Genomic DNA, 14,371 nt, shown 5'->3' with positions numbered 1-14,371 from the left:
CTTCCCGACCCAGGGATTAAACCCAGGTCTCCCGTATTGTAGGCAGACGTTTTACCATCTGAGCCACCAAGGAAGTCCAAGGCAGGTAGGAACCAGAGCCAATTCCTTCTCGGTCTGAGGGGTCTTCACTCATGCACGTCCTCCCATGCCTCTTCACTGCACACCACTCCTACCTACACGTCACCTCCCCTGGGAGGCCTTCTCAGATCACTCCAGCTAAAACATTAGGTCCCCACTCCCTCTTTCCCCTGAGCTCCATTCATTCCACTGAGAGCTCTTGGGAAGTTGATTAATTTGAAACATTAATCACAACCTGATTCCTATCATTGGCTTGCTTGCTGCGAACCTGCCTCCACTAGAAGGAAGGCCCCGTCATCCAAGTTCTAGAGCAGTGCCAGGAATGCTGCAGGCCCTCAGGCACATAAGCTGAGTGGAAGGCAGAACCAGCAGGTATAGTTTTTATCAGGCATTACTGTTGTTCTGTGCTGTTGTTTGTATTAGCCCAGCTGCTGGGCTGGGGAGGGGTGTGCAGATCAGCCTACTGAGCCTCCCCCGTGTCCCTTAAAGGGAACAGCTATGGGCCCTGGGGAACACAGTGTGAAAACCACAGAGGAGGCGGTGACCATCAAGGTCTTTGCTCTTTCTCTAGCAGAGATTCTACTCAAGGGGGAAGTGGGAGGCCTGTGAAACTCCCTGACCTGCTCCAAAGTCTATCCCCGCCCCAGGGAGAAGCCTGAGAACCTCTCAGATGGCAAAAGGCATCTTCTAACACCCTAAGTCTGCCCAAGCCGCTTCTCAAGACGGTCTGCGAGGCTCCAAGTGACCCTGCCTGCCCTCAGCCCCTGGCCTGGCTGCCCCCCTGCACGGCCACCTAGGCCTCTGTGCAGCCTACCTGCACCTCACCAAGCCCCGTCCTTCCTGCAACTTCTGCACTGTGGTTCCCGACACCCCCAGGCTGTTCCTTCTCCTCAGGTCACCTTGCCAATCTGGGATCCGCTCAGAGGCCTTCCTGGCAGCCCGTCACACCTGATTTTAACTGCCGAGCCCCTCCCCTGAATCTGCCCCTTGTTTATGCACCAAGTTCAAGGTTTATTTCTCTTAGCTCTACAGAGGCAGAGCCTTCATCAAGTGCCCCTCTGTATCCCTGGCACCTGAAGAAATGCCAGGCACAGAACAGGTGTTCGATAAATGCTGGTGGATCAAGGAAAACCTCTCGTTTCGCTCAGCAATGCCTTCAGGATCATCGCCACGCTTCCCGCCTCGGCCCACAAGGCAGCCTGGCCCCTGACTCCCACAGGCACTTCTGCTACCTTCTGGGTTGGAGACTGCCCTTGTGCCTCTCAGCCTTCAAAGGGACTGTTCTCACCTGGGTCGAGGCGGTTACCAGCACTCCTGGGAGCTATGGTGGAGAGTCAATGAAAGCACACACAGGAAAAGGGTTTCCACAGAGCCTGATTATCTGGAGAGGAGCTAGAATTTCGGCCTCGGTGGGGCTCCGGGAAGCAACGGTGGAAGAGAGCAGGGACCTGGGGGATGCATGTGCCAGTCTCTCACAGTATATGCCCTACCCCTTAATCCTCCAGAACCTCCGTTTCCTCATCTGGAAAATGGAGATGCTAATTTCAGCCCTGCCCTCCTCCTGGGGTTACCTGACAGGCCTCTGTAACCTGGGAAGGACCTGCAAAATCCTAGCAGAAAAAAATAAGAATTGTTAAGATCTCCTGAGGGTTCACTGTGTGTCTAGCACTATTCTTAAATACTGCGAACAGAAAACGTTTGCTGCAGGCTCACTGTAATACTTGCATGGTTACAAGTGCCTTCCACAAATTAACCTGTTTAATCTTCACAACCACCTATGAGGAGGGAATCATCCCATGACACAAGTGATGAAATGAGCCCAGGAAGTCTGAGGACTTGCTCCCAGTCATACAGGCAGCAAGGGGTAAGGCTGGACTGGAACCCGATGCTCTGAAGCACTTCAATATAGCTCTTCACAGAGGTTACAAATCAGGACACCAGACTCGATTCTGGCTGGGCCAGGCCGGGGGACTGAATTCCAGGACAATGCCTGAGAGGGCTGAGGGTGGTGAGGTGGGGAAGGACAGATACCCTCAGACTGCCACCGGAGCATTTATGCAGTGCCACGCACGGTTCAAGAAGCTTCTCTTGGATTAACTGATGTGATCCTCACAAAGGCCTGAGGTGGATGCTGCTCTAAGCCATTGCGTAGAGGTGAACACTGTGGCCCAAGGTCACACAACCAGAAGGTGAAAGCACTAGAACATGCACGTGTGCCCACCACGCCATCCTTGTGCAGGGACCTCACACACAGGTCCCCTGGTAGCTGTGTCATGTCTCTCCTGCTTGTTCCCTCCCGGCTCCCAGCAGACAGTCTCCCCCCAGTTAAAAGATGCCCTGGCTCAACTCTGAGGAAGGACCAAGTTTTACCTGCAAGCCCCGAAACTGCTGGGCTGGCTGCCGGCAGAGGTGCTCGAGGCAGTCTTAGGCCCCACGGCTGAGGGGAAGAAAACACACAAGGGTGCAGCTGGCTGGAGGCCTGAGGTGACTGAGCCCCCCCCCCCACTCCACCACAAGCTTCGGGACCTAGTGAGCGAAGAATTCGTTCAAACCCCAGGCTAGCCCCCAAGCGTCTGACAGACTTGGGACAAAGCAATTCCTCCTCCAAGCCCCAATCTTCTGAATCTGAAAAATGGACAGAAACACCACATCCACCTCTGGGTTCAACAAAACCACTGTTCCAGTTACACACTGGCAAGAGGCTCACTCTGAGGCCAAACTAGGCCAGGGGTGCACTTCCCAGCTCTACCACTTCCAGCTTTGAGATGTTGAGCAAATCATTTCACTTTGTAGCAAGGGTCTCAGTTTCCTCACCTGTAAAATGGGTATCACACTGCTGCCTAGCTCATAGGAGTGTATAAGACGGGAAGAACGCACCTACCCCATGGGTGTGTTTGGAAGTTTGAATAAGGTCATGTGCGTGAACAGCCTGTCATGTGCCTGACAGGCTGAGTGTTCAATAAAATTTATGAACTCTGGAACCGATTAGCTACTCCGTGCCTCAGTTTCCCCTTCTAAAATGGCGATCGTGACAATAGAACACAAAGTTCTAGGATGTGAGTATCCTGTAAGTTAACCCTTGTGAAGCATTCTAAACTGTGTATGGCACACAGAATGCACTCAATAAATAGGCACTGACCTCATGATTATTGTTTTGACTACTGCTGTTAATCCCATTAGGCAAACCCTCTAAACGTTAGTAGACCAAAGGAAGAAACCCCTAGCGCAGAGAAATTCTACACAGCAGCCACCATGGCCTCACAGAGGCTCAGGGACCATTCTCTCCAGCAACCACAACCCATGGAAGCCAGTCAGCTTGGAAGCTGATTGTGTGGACAAGAGCAACTGTCTGCCCGCTTCGACCACATCGCCAGCCCACACTGGCTGGGTCAATGAGGGATTACGGCCAGCCCTCCAGCAACTCCAGACCCAGGGCAAAGGTTATGGAGCAAGCCAAGGTCACAGGCTGGCCTGAGGAGCAGAGGCAGTGGCCTCACCACCCGGGCGAGCTGCTCCAAGCTCCCACTCAGCAACCACAGTGAGAAACCAGATTCGTGGGGTAGCTGCCCCCAGTCCTTCAGAGCAGCCTTCCTCCCTGGGTCAGTGTGGGCTGCGGCACCCCCACCCAAGTCCCCTTGGCCTATGGAGAGAAGAACAGCTGGGAAAACAGCGCTCAGCCTCGCTGCCGCCTAATGGTGAAGCCAACTGTTAATCGCCTGCTGGGGAGCGTAAACATGATGGGCGGCAGGACTGCTAACCAAGGAGACACAACCATGTGTCTGGCCTTCTGGCCAGGATACCAGCACCCACCACCAACCACTATCAGCCCAGAGGTCCTGATGGATGTTTTCTCTGAGAGAAGTAGAGTAAACAAGGTTCAAAGGCAAACATGGAGGGCCTAATGACGCCTAGGACTCTTGCTGAGCCCAAGTGGCTTCCAAATGCAAGGAAAAGGGTGCTCAGAATCCCAAGGATAAAGACGTCCCCAGCCACTCTGCCTTTGGGGAGAAGTGGCCCTCAAAACACTCCTTCCTCCCAAATCTTAAGCAGGTCCAGGGGCACAGGTCCTCAAATCCAAACTTCATAACCCTTCCCCTCCCTAATATGGAGCCGAAAGCTCAGAAAACAAGTGCCTTCTAAGACGTCTCCCCCGCCCCACTCCACGCCCCAGCTAAAACCAAGGCAAGAATTTGCCACAGGTGTCCCACACACCTCAAAATATGGTTTAATAATATGCAAAGGTTCTAGGGTAGAGAGCAGCCCCACTGACCATCCAGTTCCCCCGAAAGTCAACAAGAAGTTCAATAAAAGTGATTCCCCCTCCAACTCAGTGTAAACCCCAAGCTCCACCCACCAAACACAGGAGGCAGAACCCCTTCCTCATCGTTCGGCATTACAAGGCTCCCACAATGGTCCCCTAAAACACCCCTCGAGCCCGGCTTCCCGCCCCGCTTGGTCCCTCAAGATCACAAACATCCCAGCTCTCCTCCTCTGATACGGCGTGGCTCTTCTACTTCTAAGGATGGCTTCCCCCTGCCTCCGCCCCGGGACCTCAGTAGTACAACCCAGAGGGCGCTGCCCCGGCCACACTTGGTACAGGACCCCTCCCCAGAAGCCCCCACCTCTCCAAACACGCTCTAGGAACCGTTCCCACAGCCCCGAATAGGTACAGCCCCCTCCACCGGGTGAGGCGCGCCCCCTCCAAGGCTCCGCACTCGCTCGCCCAGCGCGCCGTCCCTCCCGGCCCACTAGCTCAACGCCCAGCCCGCAGACGCCGGGGGTCTGCGGCCCCCAGCCTTCCAGAGGGTCGGTCCCCGCTCTTTGATGTGCGCCCCCTGCTGCCTCAGTGGTACAACCTGCCGCCCCCGCCCCCTCAGGGCCAGTCCCACCGCCCCCGCGCGGCCACCCCCACTCCGTCCCGGAAAGGGGGGGGTGCTTAAAGACCACGGTCCCCGCCCGGCGGACGCCGGTGGTACGGCCCAGTGCGGCTTTGCGGGGGGCGGTGGGGGGGGTCCGGACGCGACCATCGCGGGGGGGGGCGCGCTCGGGGACACGCGCTGGCGCACTCACCTGTCACCGTCGGCCGCCCAGCCTCGCAGGCGGGGTTCTCCTCCTGCCCATCGCCACGCTGCGCTTGATCCCGCTCCTTACGTTTCCTGGAGGCGGCGGCGGCGGCGGCAGCGGTGGCAACGCCTTCGCGGAGCCAGGCCCAACGGCTCGCGCGGCGCGGCCCCCCCCGCCCCCTCCCCCCAGCCCCCGCTTACCGCCCCCTCCCACCCTCTGGACGGAAATACCGCCTTCTCCCGCCACAAACAGGAACTGACGTAAGTCAGGGAGCGAGGGACCCCGAAGAGCGCTAAGGCGCAAGCGCAAGGTGGCGGAGGTGGCAGTTCAAGAGAAGGACGCCTGCGCACAGTCGGCAAGCTTGAGCCGGCGTGGGCCTGGGATGTGCCTCGCGCAGGCGCCAGACGGGGGAAAAAAAAAAAAAGAATTGCGCAGGCTCAGTAGGACTCTGACGCCTGGTGTCCCTAGAGGCTGGCAGGCCGCTGTGATATTGCCCGGCATACCCTGGTCCTTATTTACATACGCTTTGATCTCGCTTTACTCCTTCCTGGTCTTTACTCCAGGTTCCTAAGCTCTTAAAGAGCCCGGGAGCGGGCGTTAGGCAGGGTTTCCTTTTCAGTACATCCCCTCGTGGTTGAGGACAGGCTCTGAAGCCGCACAAACCCAGCTTTGCATTTCCTTGCTGGTGGCTGTGGGCAGAAGGCTTGACCGTTTTCTGTGCCTCAGTAGCCACAGATGCTAAATGGAAACAATCATAGTTGCGTCACTGGGCTACTGGACTATTTTACGTAAACAGAACGGTTTATATCAATTAAGACACGCTATGACTCCAAAATATTAATCCTGTCTGCCCATCATATACATTCAATGAAATATGGGAATGTAACTTTTTTACGGGGTAACTTGGGCCTCCAGAGGCGTTAAAGTCGCCCTATAAAAATAAAACTGCACAGATCCTGGCCCTTTTATTAACTAGAGTAGTAGACAGCCGTGACACATCTGGCACCCCGGTCCCTGCTCTCTCATAGATTGGGTGGGGCTTCCTACCTTCTGAATTTGGGTTCCAGTAATGCCACATAGCTTCGCAAGTATGCATTGGTTAGTGCATACTTCTAGAAAGTCTGGTTGGGAGTTGAAAAATCCTGGGTCTACCTAAGTCTGCGAGAGTGTTTCAGGCGAAGTCCTGCTCAAGTGTGTGTGTGTGTGTATTCAGTCGTGTTTCTTTGTGACCTCGTGTGTGTGTGTGTTCAGTCGTGACTGACTGTTTGTGACCCCATGGACTGTAGCCCACCAGGCTCCTCTGTCCATGGGATTTCCTAGGCAAGAATACTGGAGTGGATTGCTGTTCCCTACTCCAGGAATGGAACCTGTGTCTTCTGAGCCTCCTGCATTGGCAGGTGGATTCTTTATCACCACGCCTCCTGGGAAGCCCCAGCTTCCCCAGAGGTAAACCGAATGCTGGAACCAGCCCTTGCTAATGGGTCTCCAGCTTGGAACTTGCTGCTCTGTGTTCCTCCTAATTCCTGGCCTTTCCCCATCACACCCTGACCGTTTCAGTCTCTCACTGTGTAGTAACAGACCTGTCTCCTCCACTGCCCAGAAGGCCCCAGGAGGGAGAAGTCTAGGACTGTCTTAGTCATCACTGTGTACCTAACACTGCCAGCAAAGGGCCTGGCACAGAATGGGCTCTTGAGGAGTATTTGTTTCAAGAAGTAGTCCTGGGATTTCCCTGGACAGGAAGTGGTTGAGAATCCACTTTCCAATGCAGGGGACTCAGGTTCAGTCTCTGGTCTGGGAACTAAGATTCCAACTGCCGTGAAACAACTAAGCTGGCATGCCACAGCTAGAGAGAAGCCCACAGGCCAAAATGAAGAGCCTGAGTCTTGGAAGGGAAGGTCCAAGATCCCACATGCCACAAGGAAGACCCAACAGGGCCAAATAAATACATAAAGATTTTTAAAAAGAAAAAGCTAATACATTAGAAAAAAATTTTTTTTTAAGTAGCTCTTCTGCTCTGCTCTAGGCTCAAGGCTGCTGTGGCCTACCCTCTTTACTCCTCTCCGTGATGAACAGTGCATAGCCCATTCCCCTACCTCTAAGTCTTCCTGGATTAACCCGAATCCCATCCCTCCTGGGACACAGGGTGGATCACAATGCCCAGAGACCTTCCTGAAAGCTCCCATTTGCTTGTGTCTGAACTTGTTGGGGCACTAGTAGTCAAGGGTGTGTGTGTGTCTGGTCAGCGGCATCCAACTCTTTGGGACCCCATGGGCTATACCCTGCCAGGCTCCTCTGTCCTTGGGATTCTTCAGGCAAGAATACTGGAGTGGGTTGCCATGCCCTCCTCCAGGGGATCTTCCCAACCCAGGGATCAAACCCAAGTTTCTTGCATCTCTTGCATTGGTAGGCTGGTTCTTTTCCATTAGTGCCCCTTGGGATGCCCAGTAGTCAAGGGTAATGCCTTTCAAACTATTTTAATACCTGGTAGGAATTCCCTGGGGGTCCAGTGGTTAGGATTCAGTGCTTTGACTACTGAAGCGCAAGTTCAATCCCTTTTTGGGGAACTAAGATCCTGCAAGTCATGGTACAGCCAAAGAAACCCTAGTACACAAAGGTGTATACTTATAATCTCATGAAACAAACTGTCACCAAATACTATTTACCCTTATGCATGATCCACTCTAGAGCTTCCCCAATGGCTCAAGCAGTAAACAATCTGCCTGCAATGCAGGAAACACAGGGAACATGGGTTCGATCCCTGGGTGGGGAAGATCCCCTGGAGGAGGAAATGGCAACTCACTTCGGTATTCTTGCCTGGAAAATCCCATGGACGGAGGAGCCTGGTGGGCCACAGTCCATGAGGTCACAAAGAGTGGACACGACTGAGCAAGCACGCACTTATGATGCACTCTGGTATTTAATTTTTGTTTTCAGTGCCATTTGAGACCCTGCTGAACTGATTTTCTGACCCACTATTGGCTTGTGCCTTGCAGTTTGAAACAAACTAGTCTGGGGGTGAATAATACGCATTGGCTTTGGAAATAGACAGGCCCTAGTTCCAATCATGCTTCTCCTGTGTCCTTGCCAGAATCCCTTCACTTCTCTGAGCCTGTCTTTCCTCATTGCAAAACAGTAGCAATAGAACTTACTTAGCAGTCGTTACAGGCTATGTTCTGGGGGGGGGGGGGGGGTCTTTTTAAATTTATTTATTTATTCAGCTACGCTGGGTCTGTTGCAGCACTCAGATCTTCCATTTTTCTCGGGGCATGCAAACTCTTAGTTGCGGCATGTGGGATCTAGTTCCCTGACCAGGGATGGAACCCGGGCTCCCTGAATTGGGAGCACAGAGTCTTAGCCACTGGACCACCAGGGACGTCCCCCGGGTTTTGTTCTTGACACAGTCCCCCCCAATGCTATCCTGTTGCTGTCAACAAAGTCTTGGAGGTTAAGCACCATGGGTTTGCTCAAGGTCCCAGGACAAGTTAGGGGTGAAGGTGGGATTTGAACCCAGGCAGTCTGATACAAGAGCCTGTGCTTTGAACTCATGAAAAATGGAAAGTAATGGCCTACTTCTGTCCCTTGTGTAGCTTTAGCAAACCACTTAATTACTGTTTGAGGGCCTCAGTCTCTCAATTTCCACATCAAGGGTGATTGAGGAGAAAATTTCCTAAAACCCCAAATTGTTCTCTACCCTCTAATCTACTCTGTAAACTTCCCGCCTATGACTATAAATACGGGCTGCACAGGCAACTTTTCTGGGGAGAAGGTCCTGGAGTGTCTCATCTGAAGCCTGCTCAAAGGCCTATTGATTCAGAAAAAATGATGAAGAATCTTGCCCTGAGGGATGAAGAAGGCATCTCCTCAAAATCCCCTTCTGTCCCCAGAGAGTAGAACTCAGTCCCTCAAGTCCATTTCAACCCTTCTCAGAGATTGGGTTTCAGATGGGTAAGCTGCCTGGGCCAGCCATAAAGAACCTCCTGGTAGGGACGTCCCTGGTGGTCAGTGGTTAAGAATCTGCCTTCCAATGTAGGGGACGTGGGTTCAATCCCTGGTCCAGGAACTAAGATCCTGCATGCCGTGGGGTAACGAAGCCCGCCACGCGCTGCAACAACTGAGCCTGCACACCGCAACTAGAGAGTCCATACACTGAAACAAAAGATCCTGCGTGATACAGTGCACAGCCCAAAAAATAAATATTTTTTAAAAAAGAACCTCCTGGTAGCCCCAGATGGGGTGGCTTCCACTCCACCCCATAAGATCTGGGGGGAGGGGGGGTCTATGCTTGGCAGTGATGGAGATGGCCATTGGCAGGTGTACCCTCCTGCTACATGACTAATCAGGGGATACAAGCAGGAAGACTTAAGATTCCCCCCTTTATTCATCCTAAGCAGAGCATTTTCAGAGGAGAAAGTCCATAGTATTGATCAGATTCTCAAAGAAGTCTGGAAGTGTTTAAAAAAAAAAAAAGTTTTTTATTTAAAAGACTTTCCTATGTTATACAGAAATGTTGAAATAATATCTTTGACTCCTCAGCCAGAAGTTACTAAGCCCCACCCTAGGCACTACTGTGTTGAAAAGATCCTTTTAGAGTCCTTTTAAGTGTTCGGCAGTAGTACTAATAAGCCTCAGGGCTTCTGTAAATGTTGGTTCCAATTTCTTTTTTTATAAAATGTTTTATCTTCAGAAACTCTAATGGAAGATACCATGAACCATGCACATTCAACTTTGTTTGTTTGTTTGTTTTGACCACACCACACAGCATGTGGGATCTTAGTTTCCTGACCAGGGATCAAACCCGAGTCCCTGGTAGTGGAAGCGCAGACCCTTCATCACTGGACCTCCAGGGAAGTCCGGACATTCAGCTTTTTAACACATCAGAGATTTCCCAAACGTTTGAGGTGAGGCTAGATGTGCTTTTGTGCAGACCTTGGGATGAAACTTTCTCTACTCTCAGTAAGGCTGAACGCCTTATCAATCTGCTCTGACTCACACATAGCTTTTCATTCTGTGTGAAATAAAAGCTGAAGACCTCACCATTGTCTTCAGAGACCTGTGTGAGCTCCCCCTGGCTGTCTGCCTATCTTGATCTCAAGCTTCTCTCACCCTTGACCACCATATCCTAGACACGCTAACCTTTTCTCTACCCCACCAAAAAGACAAGCATGTTCCCACCTCAGGGCCTTTGCACTTGCTGTTCCTTTTACCTGCTGTTCCTTTACCTGGTCACCCTCCCTGATCCTGATCTTTGCAGGACTGACTTCTTTCTGTCTTTCAGAACTCAGTTCAAATCTCACTGGCTTTGAGAGAGAGGCTTTCCCTGGTCACTCGGAATCCAAAAGAGCTATGCTGTCTCTCTTCAGCATATTTGAATTCTCTACCTAACGCTTAACACAAAAGAAAAAGGTTTTTTTAATTTTGTAACTGTCTTCCCCCAACACTGGAACATAAACTTGCCCATGAGGGCAAAGGCTTTGTCTTGGGCTGTATTCCCAGTGTCTAGAACATTGCCTGCACACTGGTTGAGACCCAGGGAATCAATAAATATTTGTTGACTAAATGTGGTTTTGATTAGGAAGTTTAAAGCTCTGTACTGGGGTGAATTTTACTTCAGGTCTGAGCTTGTCTGCTCACAAGAAATATTTGAACAAATAATAATAATCCATTAACCTTTATGGAAGAAATCTCATATCAGGCACATGCTGGAAACTATATCCATGAACTGAATATGTTCCTGTGGTTAGAAGTCTCTGTAAGGCCTATTTTGCAGAAGTAAACATAGGTTCAGAGAGGGAAAGCCTCTGGAAAAATACCACGTAGCCAGAATGTTGTGGCGCCCAGATCCATTCCCAAAGATGTCTCAGGCCAAGACCACACTTTTACCCATAGCACTGGACTTTACCTGCATGGGTCCAGATTTGAGAGATGGTGAAATCTCATTTTCAATGCTAATTAAAGTATGTGGATTTGAATTACATACGTATTTAAAACATTGTTTCCCATATTATTAAGAAAAATTAAGATGATGTGAATATCACTGGATTTCTTTTTAGGTCATCAGGAAGGGACTCATCCCACAGCACCCCAACAGGATTATTTATAAAACGCTATTCACGCTGCTGCCACAAGATGGCACCACGTGAGCTGGCCATCCCCGCCGGAACCCAGCTGTCTAGCAGGCATCAAGCCTTCCTGGAGAAAGTTGGACCTTAAGGCTGTTATGGAAACATTCACTGTTTGAAAGGAAACTCTGACACGACACCTAAACGCAACACGTGATTGGAACTGGATTCTGAGCCAGGGGAAAAACATGGCAATAACGAACATTACTGGGACGATTCATGAAATGGGAATATGAACTAGGGTTTAGTTTAGGGTTTAGAAGAGCATTGTATCCTTGTTAAATTTCTTGGTTTCGATAGCTGTACTGTGCTTATGAAAGAAAATGTTCTTGTTCTTAGGAAATACACACTGAAGTATTGTGAGGTAAAGAGACATGATGTTCAAGTGAACTCTCAAATTGTTCAAAACCACACTCTGTGTGTGTGTGTGTGTGTGTGTGTGTGTGTGTGTGCGCGCGCGCGCGTGTCATGCGCTTATGGCAATGGGGAGGGCAGAAGAGAGAATGGAGCAAACAGTTGGCAAATCTGGCTGAAGAGTATATAGGAAGCACTTGTTCTATTCCTGCTACTTTGTTATAAATTTATAATCAAAATAAAATAAAGAGTAACCCCTAAAGCTCTTTTTTGTAGTCAATGAGAATGTTATTAAAGGGTTCTTTAGGTGGTGGTGCTAATGCTGATGCTGAAAATCTTCCCTGAAAATCATCAGTTTCAGAGACAGATGAGAAAACCACACTGTGCCAGGCACTGTTTAAGCCCTTCACATGAGTTGACTCATTTAGTCCTCACAATTAAATGCTACTATTATTCTCACCTTTGTGAAGAGGCAACTAAAGCTCAGAGAGGTTGAGTAACTTGCCCAAGATCACACAGTTGCTCTTAATCAAAACAGCTCAAGCTCTTAATCATAACAGACCGTTAAGAAGGCCAAACAAGGGGACTTCCCTGGTGGTCCAGTGGTTAAGACTTTGGGCTTCCAATGCAGGGGGTGCTGGTTCAATCCCTGTTCGAGGAACTAAGATCCCACATGCCCCTCGGTGCAGCTGAAAAGTAAAAAGAAAACAAAAAAGAAGGCCACCCAATGACTGCCAGGATATGCTGTGCTGGTGATTTAGGAACAAGCACTGAATTAAATATGAGGGAGCAGAAAAGGCAGCTCTAGGGGAAAACCTTGGGACAACCAATGTAGGTTTATGTGTTCACGGACCTCTGCCTCGACCTGACATTCAAATCTATGTAAAAGTCAGCCTTGAATTACGCAAGGTTTAAGCCGAAGTAAAATAGGGAAATAAAATGGCTGCTTGTTCTGATGTGCCTAAATCTGTTAGCTAGTAACACTGCAGGAGAAATTAAGAGCGTTCCTCAAACAAATCTGATTATATTTAATATTTACTTTTAAATACACAAATGGCATAGATTCAAACTTATAAGACATAAGTACATTCCCTTTGCCCTTGCAATTTAGCACCTAGATATTTACGCTCTGGATATGTTCACATATGAGCAAACAGTGGTATGCATAAGAGATGCTGTTTGTGATAGAAAAAGACTCGGAAACCACCTAAATGTTCACGATAAGGGATTGGTTTCAGAGGTTCATCCATACAAGGGAATGTTATGCAGTTAGTTTAAAAGGAAGCCTCTTTCCAATAAGGACATTAAAACATGTTTAAATCATTAGCCATCAGGGAAGTGCAAATCAAAAACCACAGTAATAAGATATCATTTGATACCCACTAGGATGGCAGTGCAGGAGCCACAGGACACATGAGTTCGATCCCTGAGTCAGAAGACCCCCTGGAGGAGGGCATGGCAATCCACTCCAGTATTCTTGCCTGGAGAATCCCAAGGACAGAAGAGCCTGGCAGGCTACAGTCCATGGGGTCGCAAAGAATCAGACACAACTGAAGCGACTTAGCACGCACACACACAGGCGGCAATAATCGAGAAGACAGATAATAAAGTGTTAGCAAGGATACGGAGAAATTGGTACTCTCATACACTACTAGTGGGAAAGTAAAATGGTAAAACAGTCCGGCAGTTCCTAAAATGGTTAAAAATAGAATTAACTTATGATCCAACAATTCTACTCCTAGGTATATACCCCCAAAAATTGAAAACATACGTCTACACAAAATCTGTACATAAATGCTCACAGCAGCATTATTCGTAATAGCCAAAAGGTAGAAACAACCATCAACTGGACAAACAAACTGTGTTACATCCATAGAACACAATAATATTCATCAATAAAAAGAAACAAAGTACTGCAACGTGGATGAACCCTGAAAACATGCTAAGTGAGAGAAATCAGACACAAAAAGCCACATATTGTATGACCCCATTTCTATAAAATGCCCCCAAGAGGCAAGTCTCTGTAGACAGCAAATTAGTAGTTGCCAAGGGCTTGGAGCAGTGGCAGGTGGGGCAGAGCATGGTAGGACTTGGGGATTGATGCTTAAGGAGTGTGGGTGTTTCTTTTCAGGAAAATGAAAACACTCTAAAATTATGATGTGTGCGTGCGTGCTCAGTTGCTTCAGTCGTGTCTGATTCTTTGTGACCCTATGACTGTAGCAACCTAGGCTCCTCTGTCCATGGGATTATCCAGGCAAGAATACTGGAGTGGGTTGCTGTTCCCTTCTCCAGGGGATCTTCCCAACTCAGGGATGGAACCCACACCTCCTACATCTCCTGCACTGGCAGGCGAATTCTCTACTACTGAGTCACCTGGGAAACCCAAAATTACGGTGATGGACACACAGTTCTGTGAACAAGAGTCACTGAAACACGCGCTTTAAATGGGTGAATTGTCTCATATGTAAATTATATCTCAATTTTTTTTTTAAGTTCTTTATGTACTGATATGCAATGATCTCCAGGATATATATTAAGTATTAATAATAAAAAGAAAGCAAAGTATAAAACTATCATATATGCTACCATCTGAGTGGGAAAAAAATATAGTTATGTTTATAAATGAAATGTTTCTGGAAGGACACACAAGACGCCAGGAATACTGATGGCTTCTGGAGAGGAAAACTGGATGGCTGAGGGATCTAGAGTAGGAGAAAGAATTGTTATTTTTTAATTGCTATCAGGTACCCAGAGAG

General features: G+C 49.4%; 1 protein-coding gene and 1 long non-coding RNA gene across 7 annotated transcripts in view; one reads left to right on the top strand and one right to left on the bottom strand.

Annotated features, from left to right (window-relative positions):
* Window positions 1-5,325, bottom strand: part of AKT2 (AKT serine/threonine kinase 2) — a 47,756-nt gene extending 42,431 nt beyond the window's left edge. For all 6 annotated transcript variants that reach the window (XM_081516352.1, XM_081516353.1, XM_081516348.1 and 3 more), the window contains exon 1: window positions 5,149-5,325. The gene's annotated coding sequence lies outside the window, so the exon portion shown is untranslated. The remainder of the gene's footprint in view (window positions 1-5,148) is intronic.
* Window positions 5,060-11,877, top strand: LOC145515596 (uncharacterized). Its single transcript, XR_014060928.1, has 2 exons — window positions 5,060-5,402; window positions 11,193-11,877. It is a non-coding gene; the product is annotated as an uncharacterized LOC145515596 (long non-coding RNA).
* The last annotated feature ends 2,494 nt before the right edge of the window (window positions 11,878-14,371 follow it).

The sequence above is a fragment of the Giraffa tippelskirchi genome, chromosome 7, assembly GCF_054371585.1.
Source record: "Giraffa tippelskirchi isolate mGirTip1 chromosome 7, T2T-mGirTip1v1.2.pri, whole genome shotgun sequence".
In the NCBI taxonomy this organism is placed as follows: domain Eukaryota; kingdom Metazoa; phylum Chordata; class Mammalia; order Artiodactyla; family Giraffidae; genus Giraffa; species Giraffa tippelskirchi.
The sequence above is the reverse complement of the archived record's forward strand: the minus strand, read 5'-3'. Positions and strand labels throughout refer to the sequence as shown.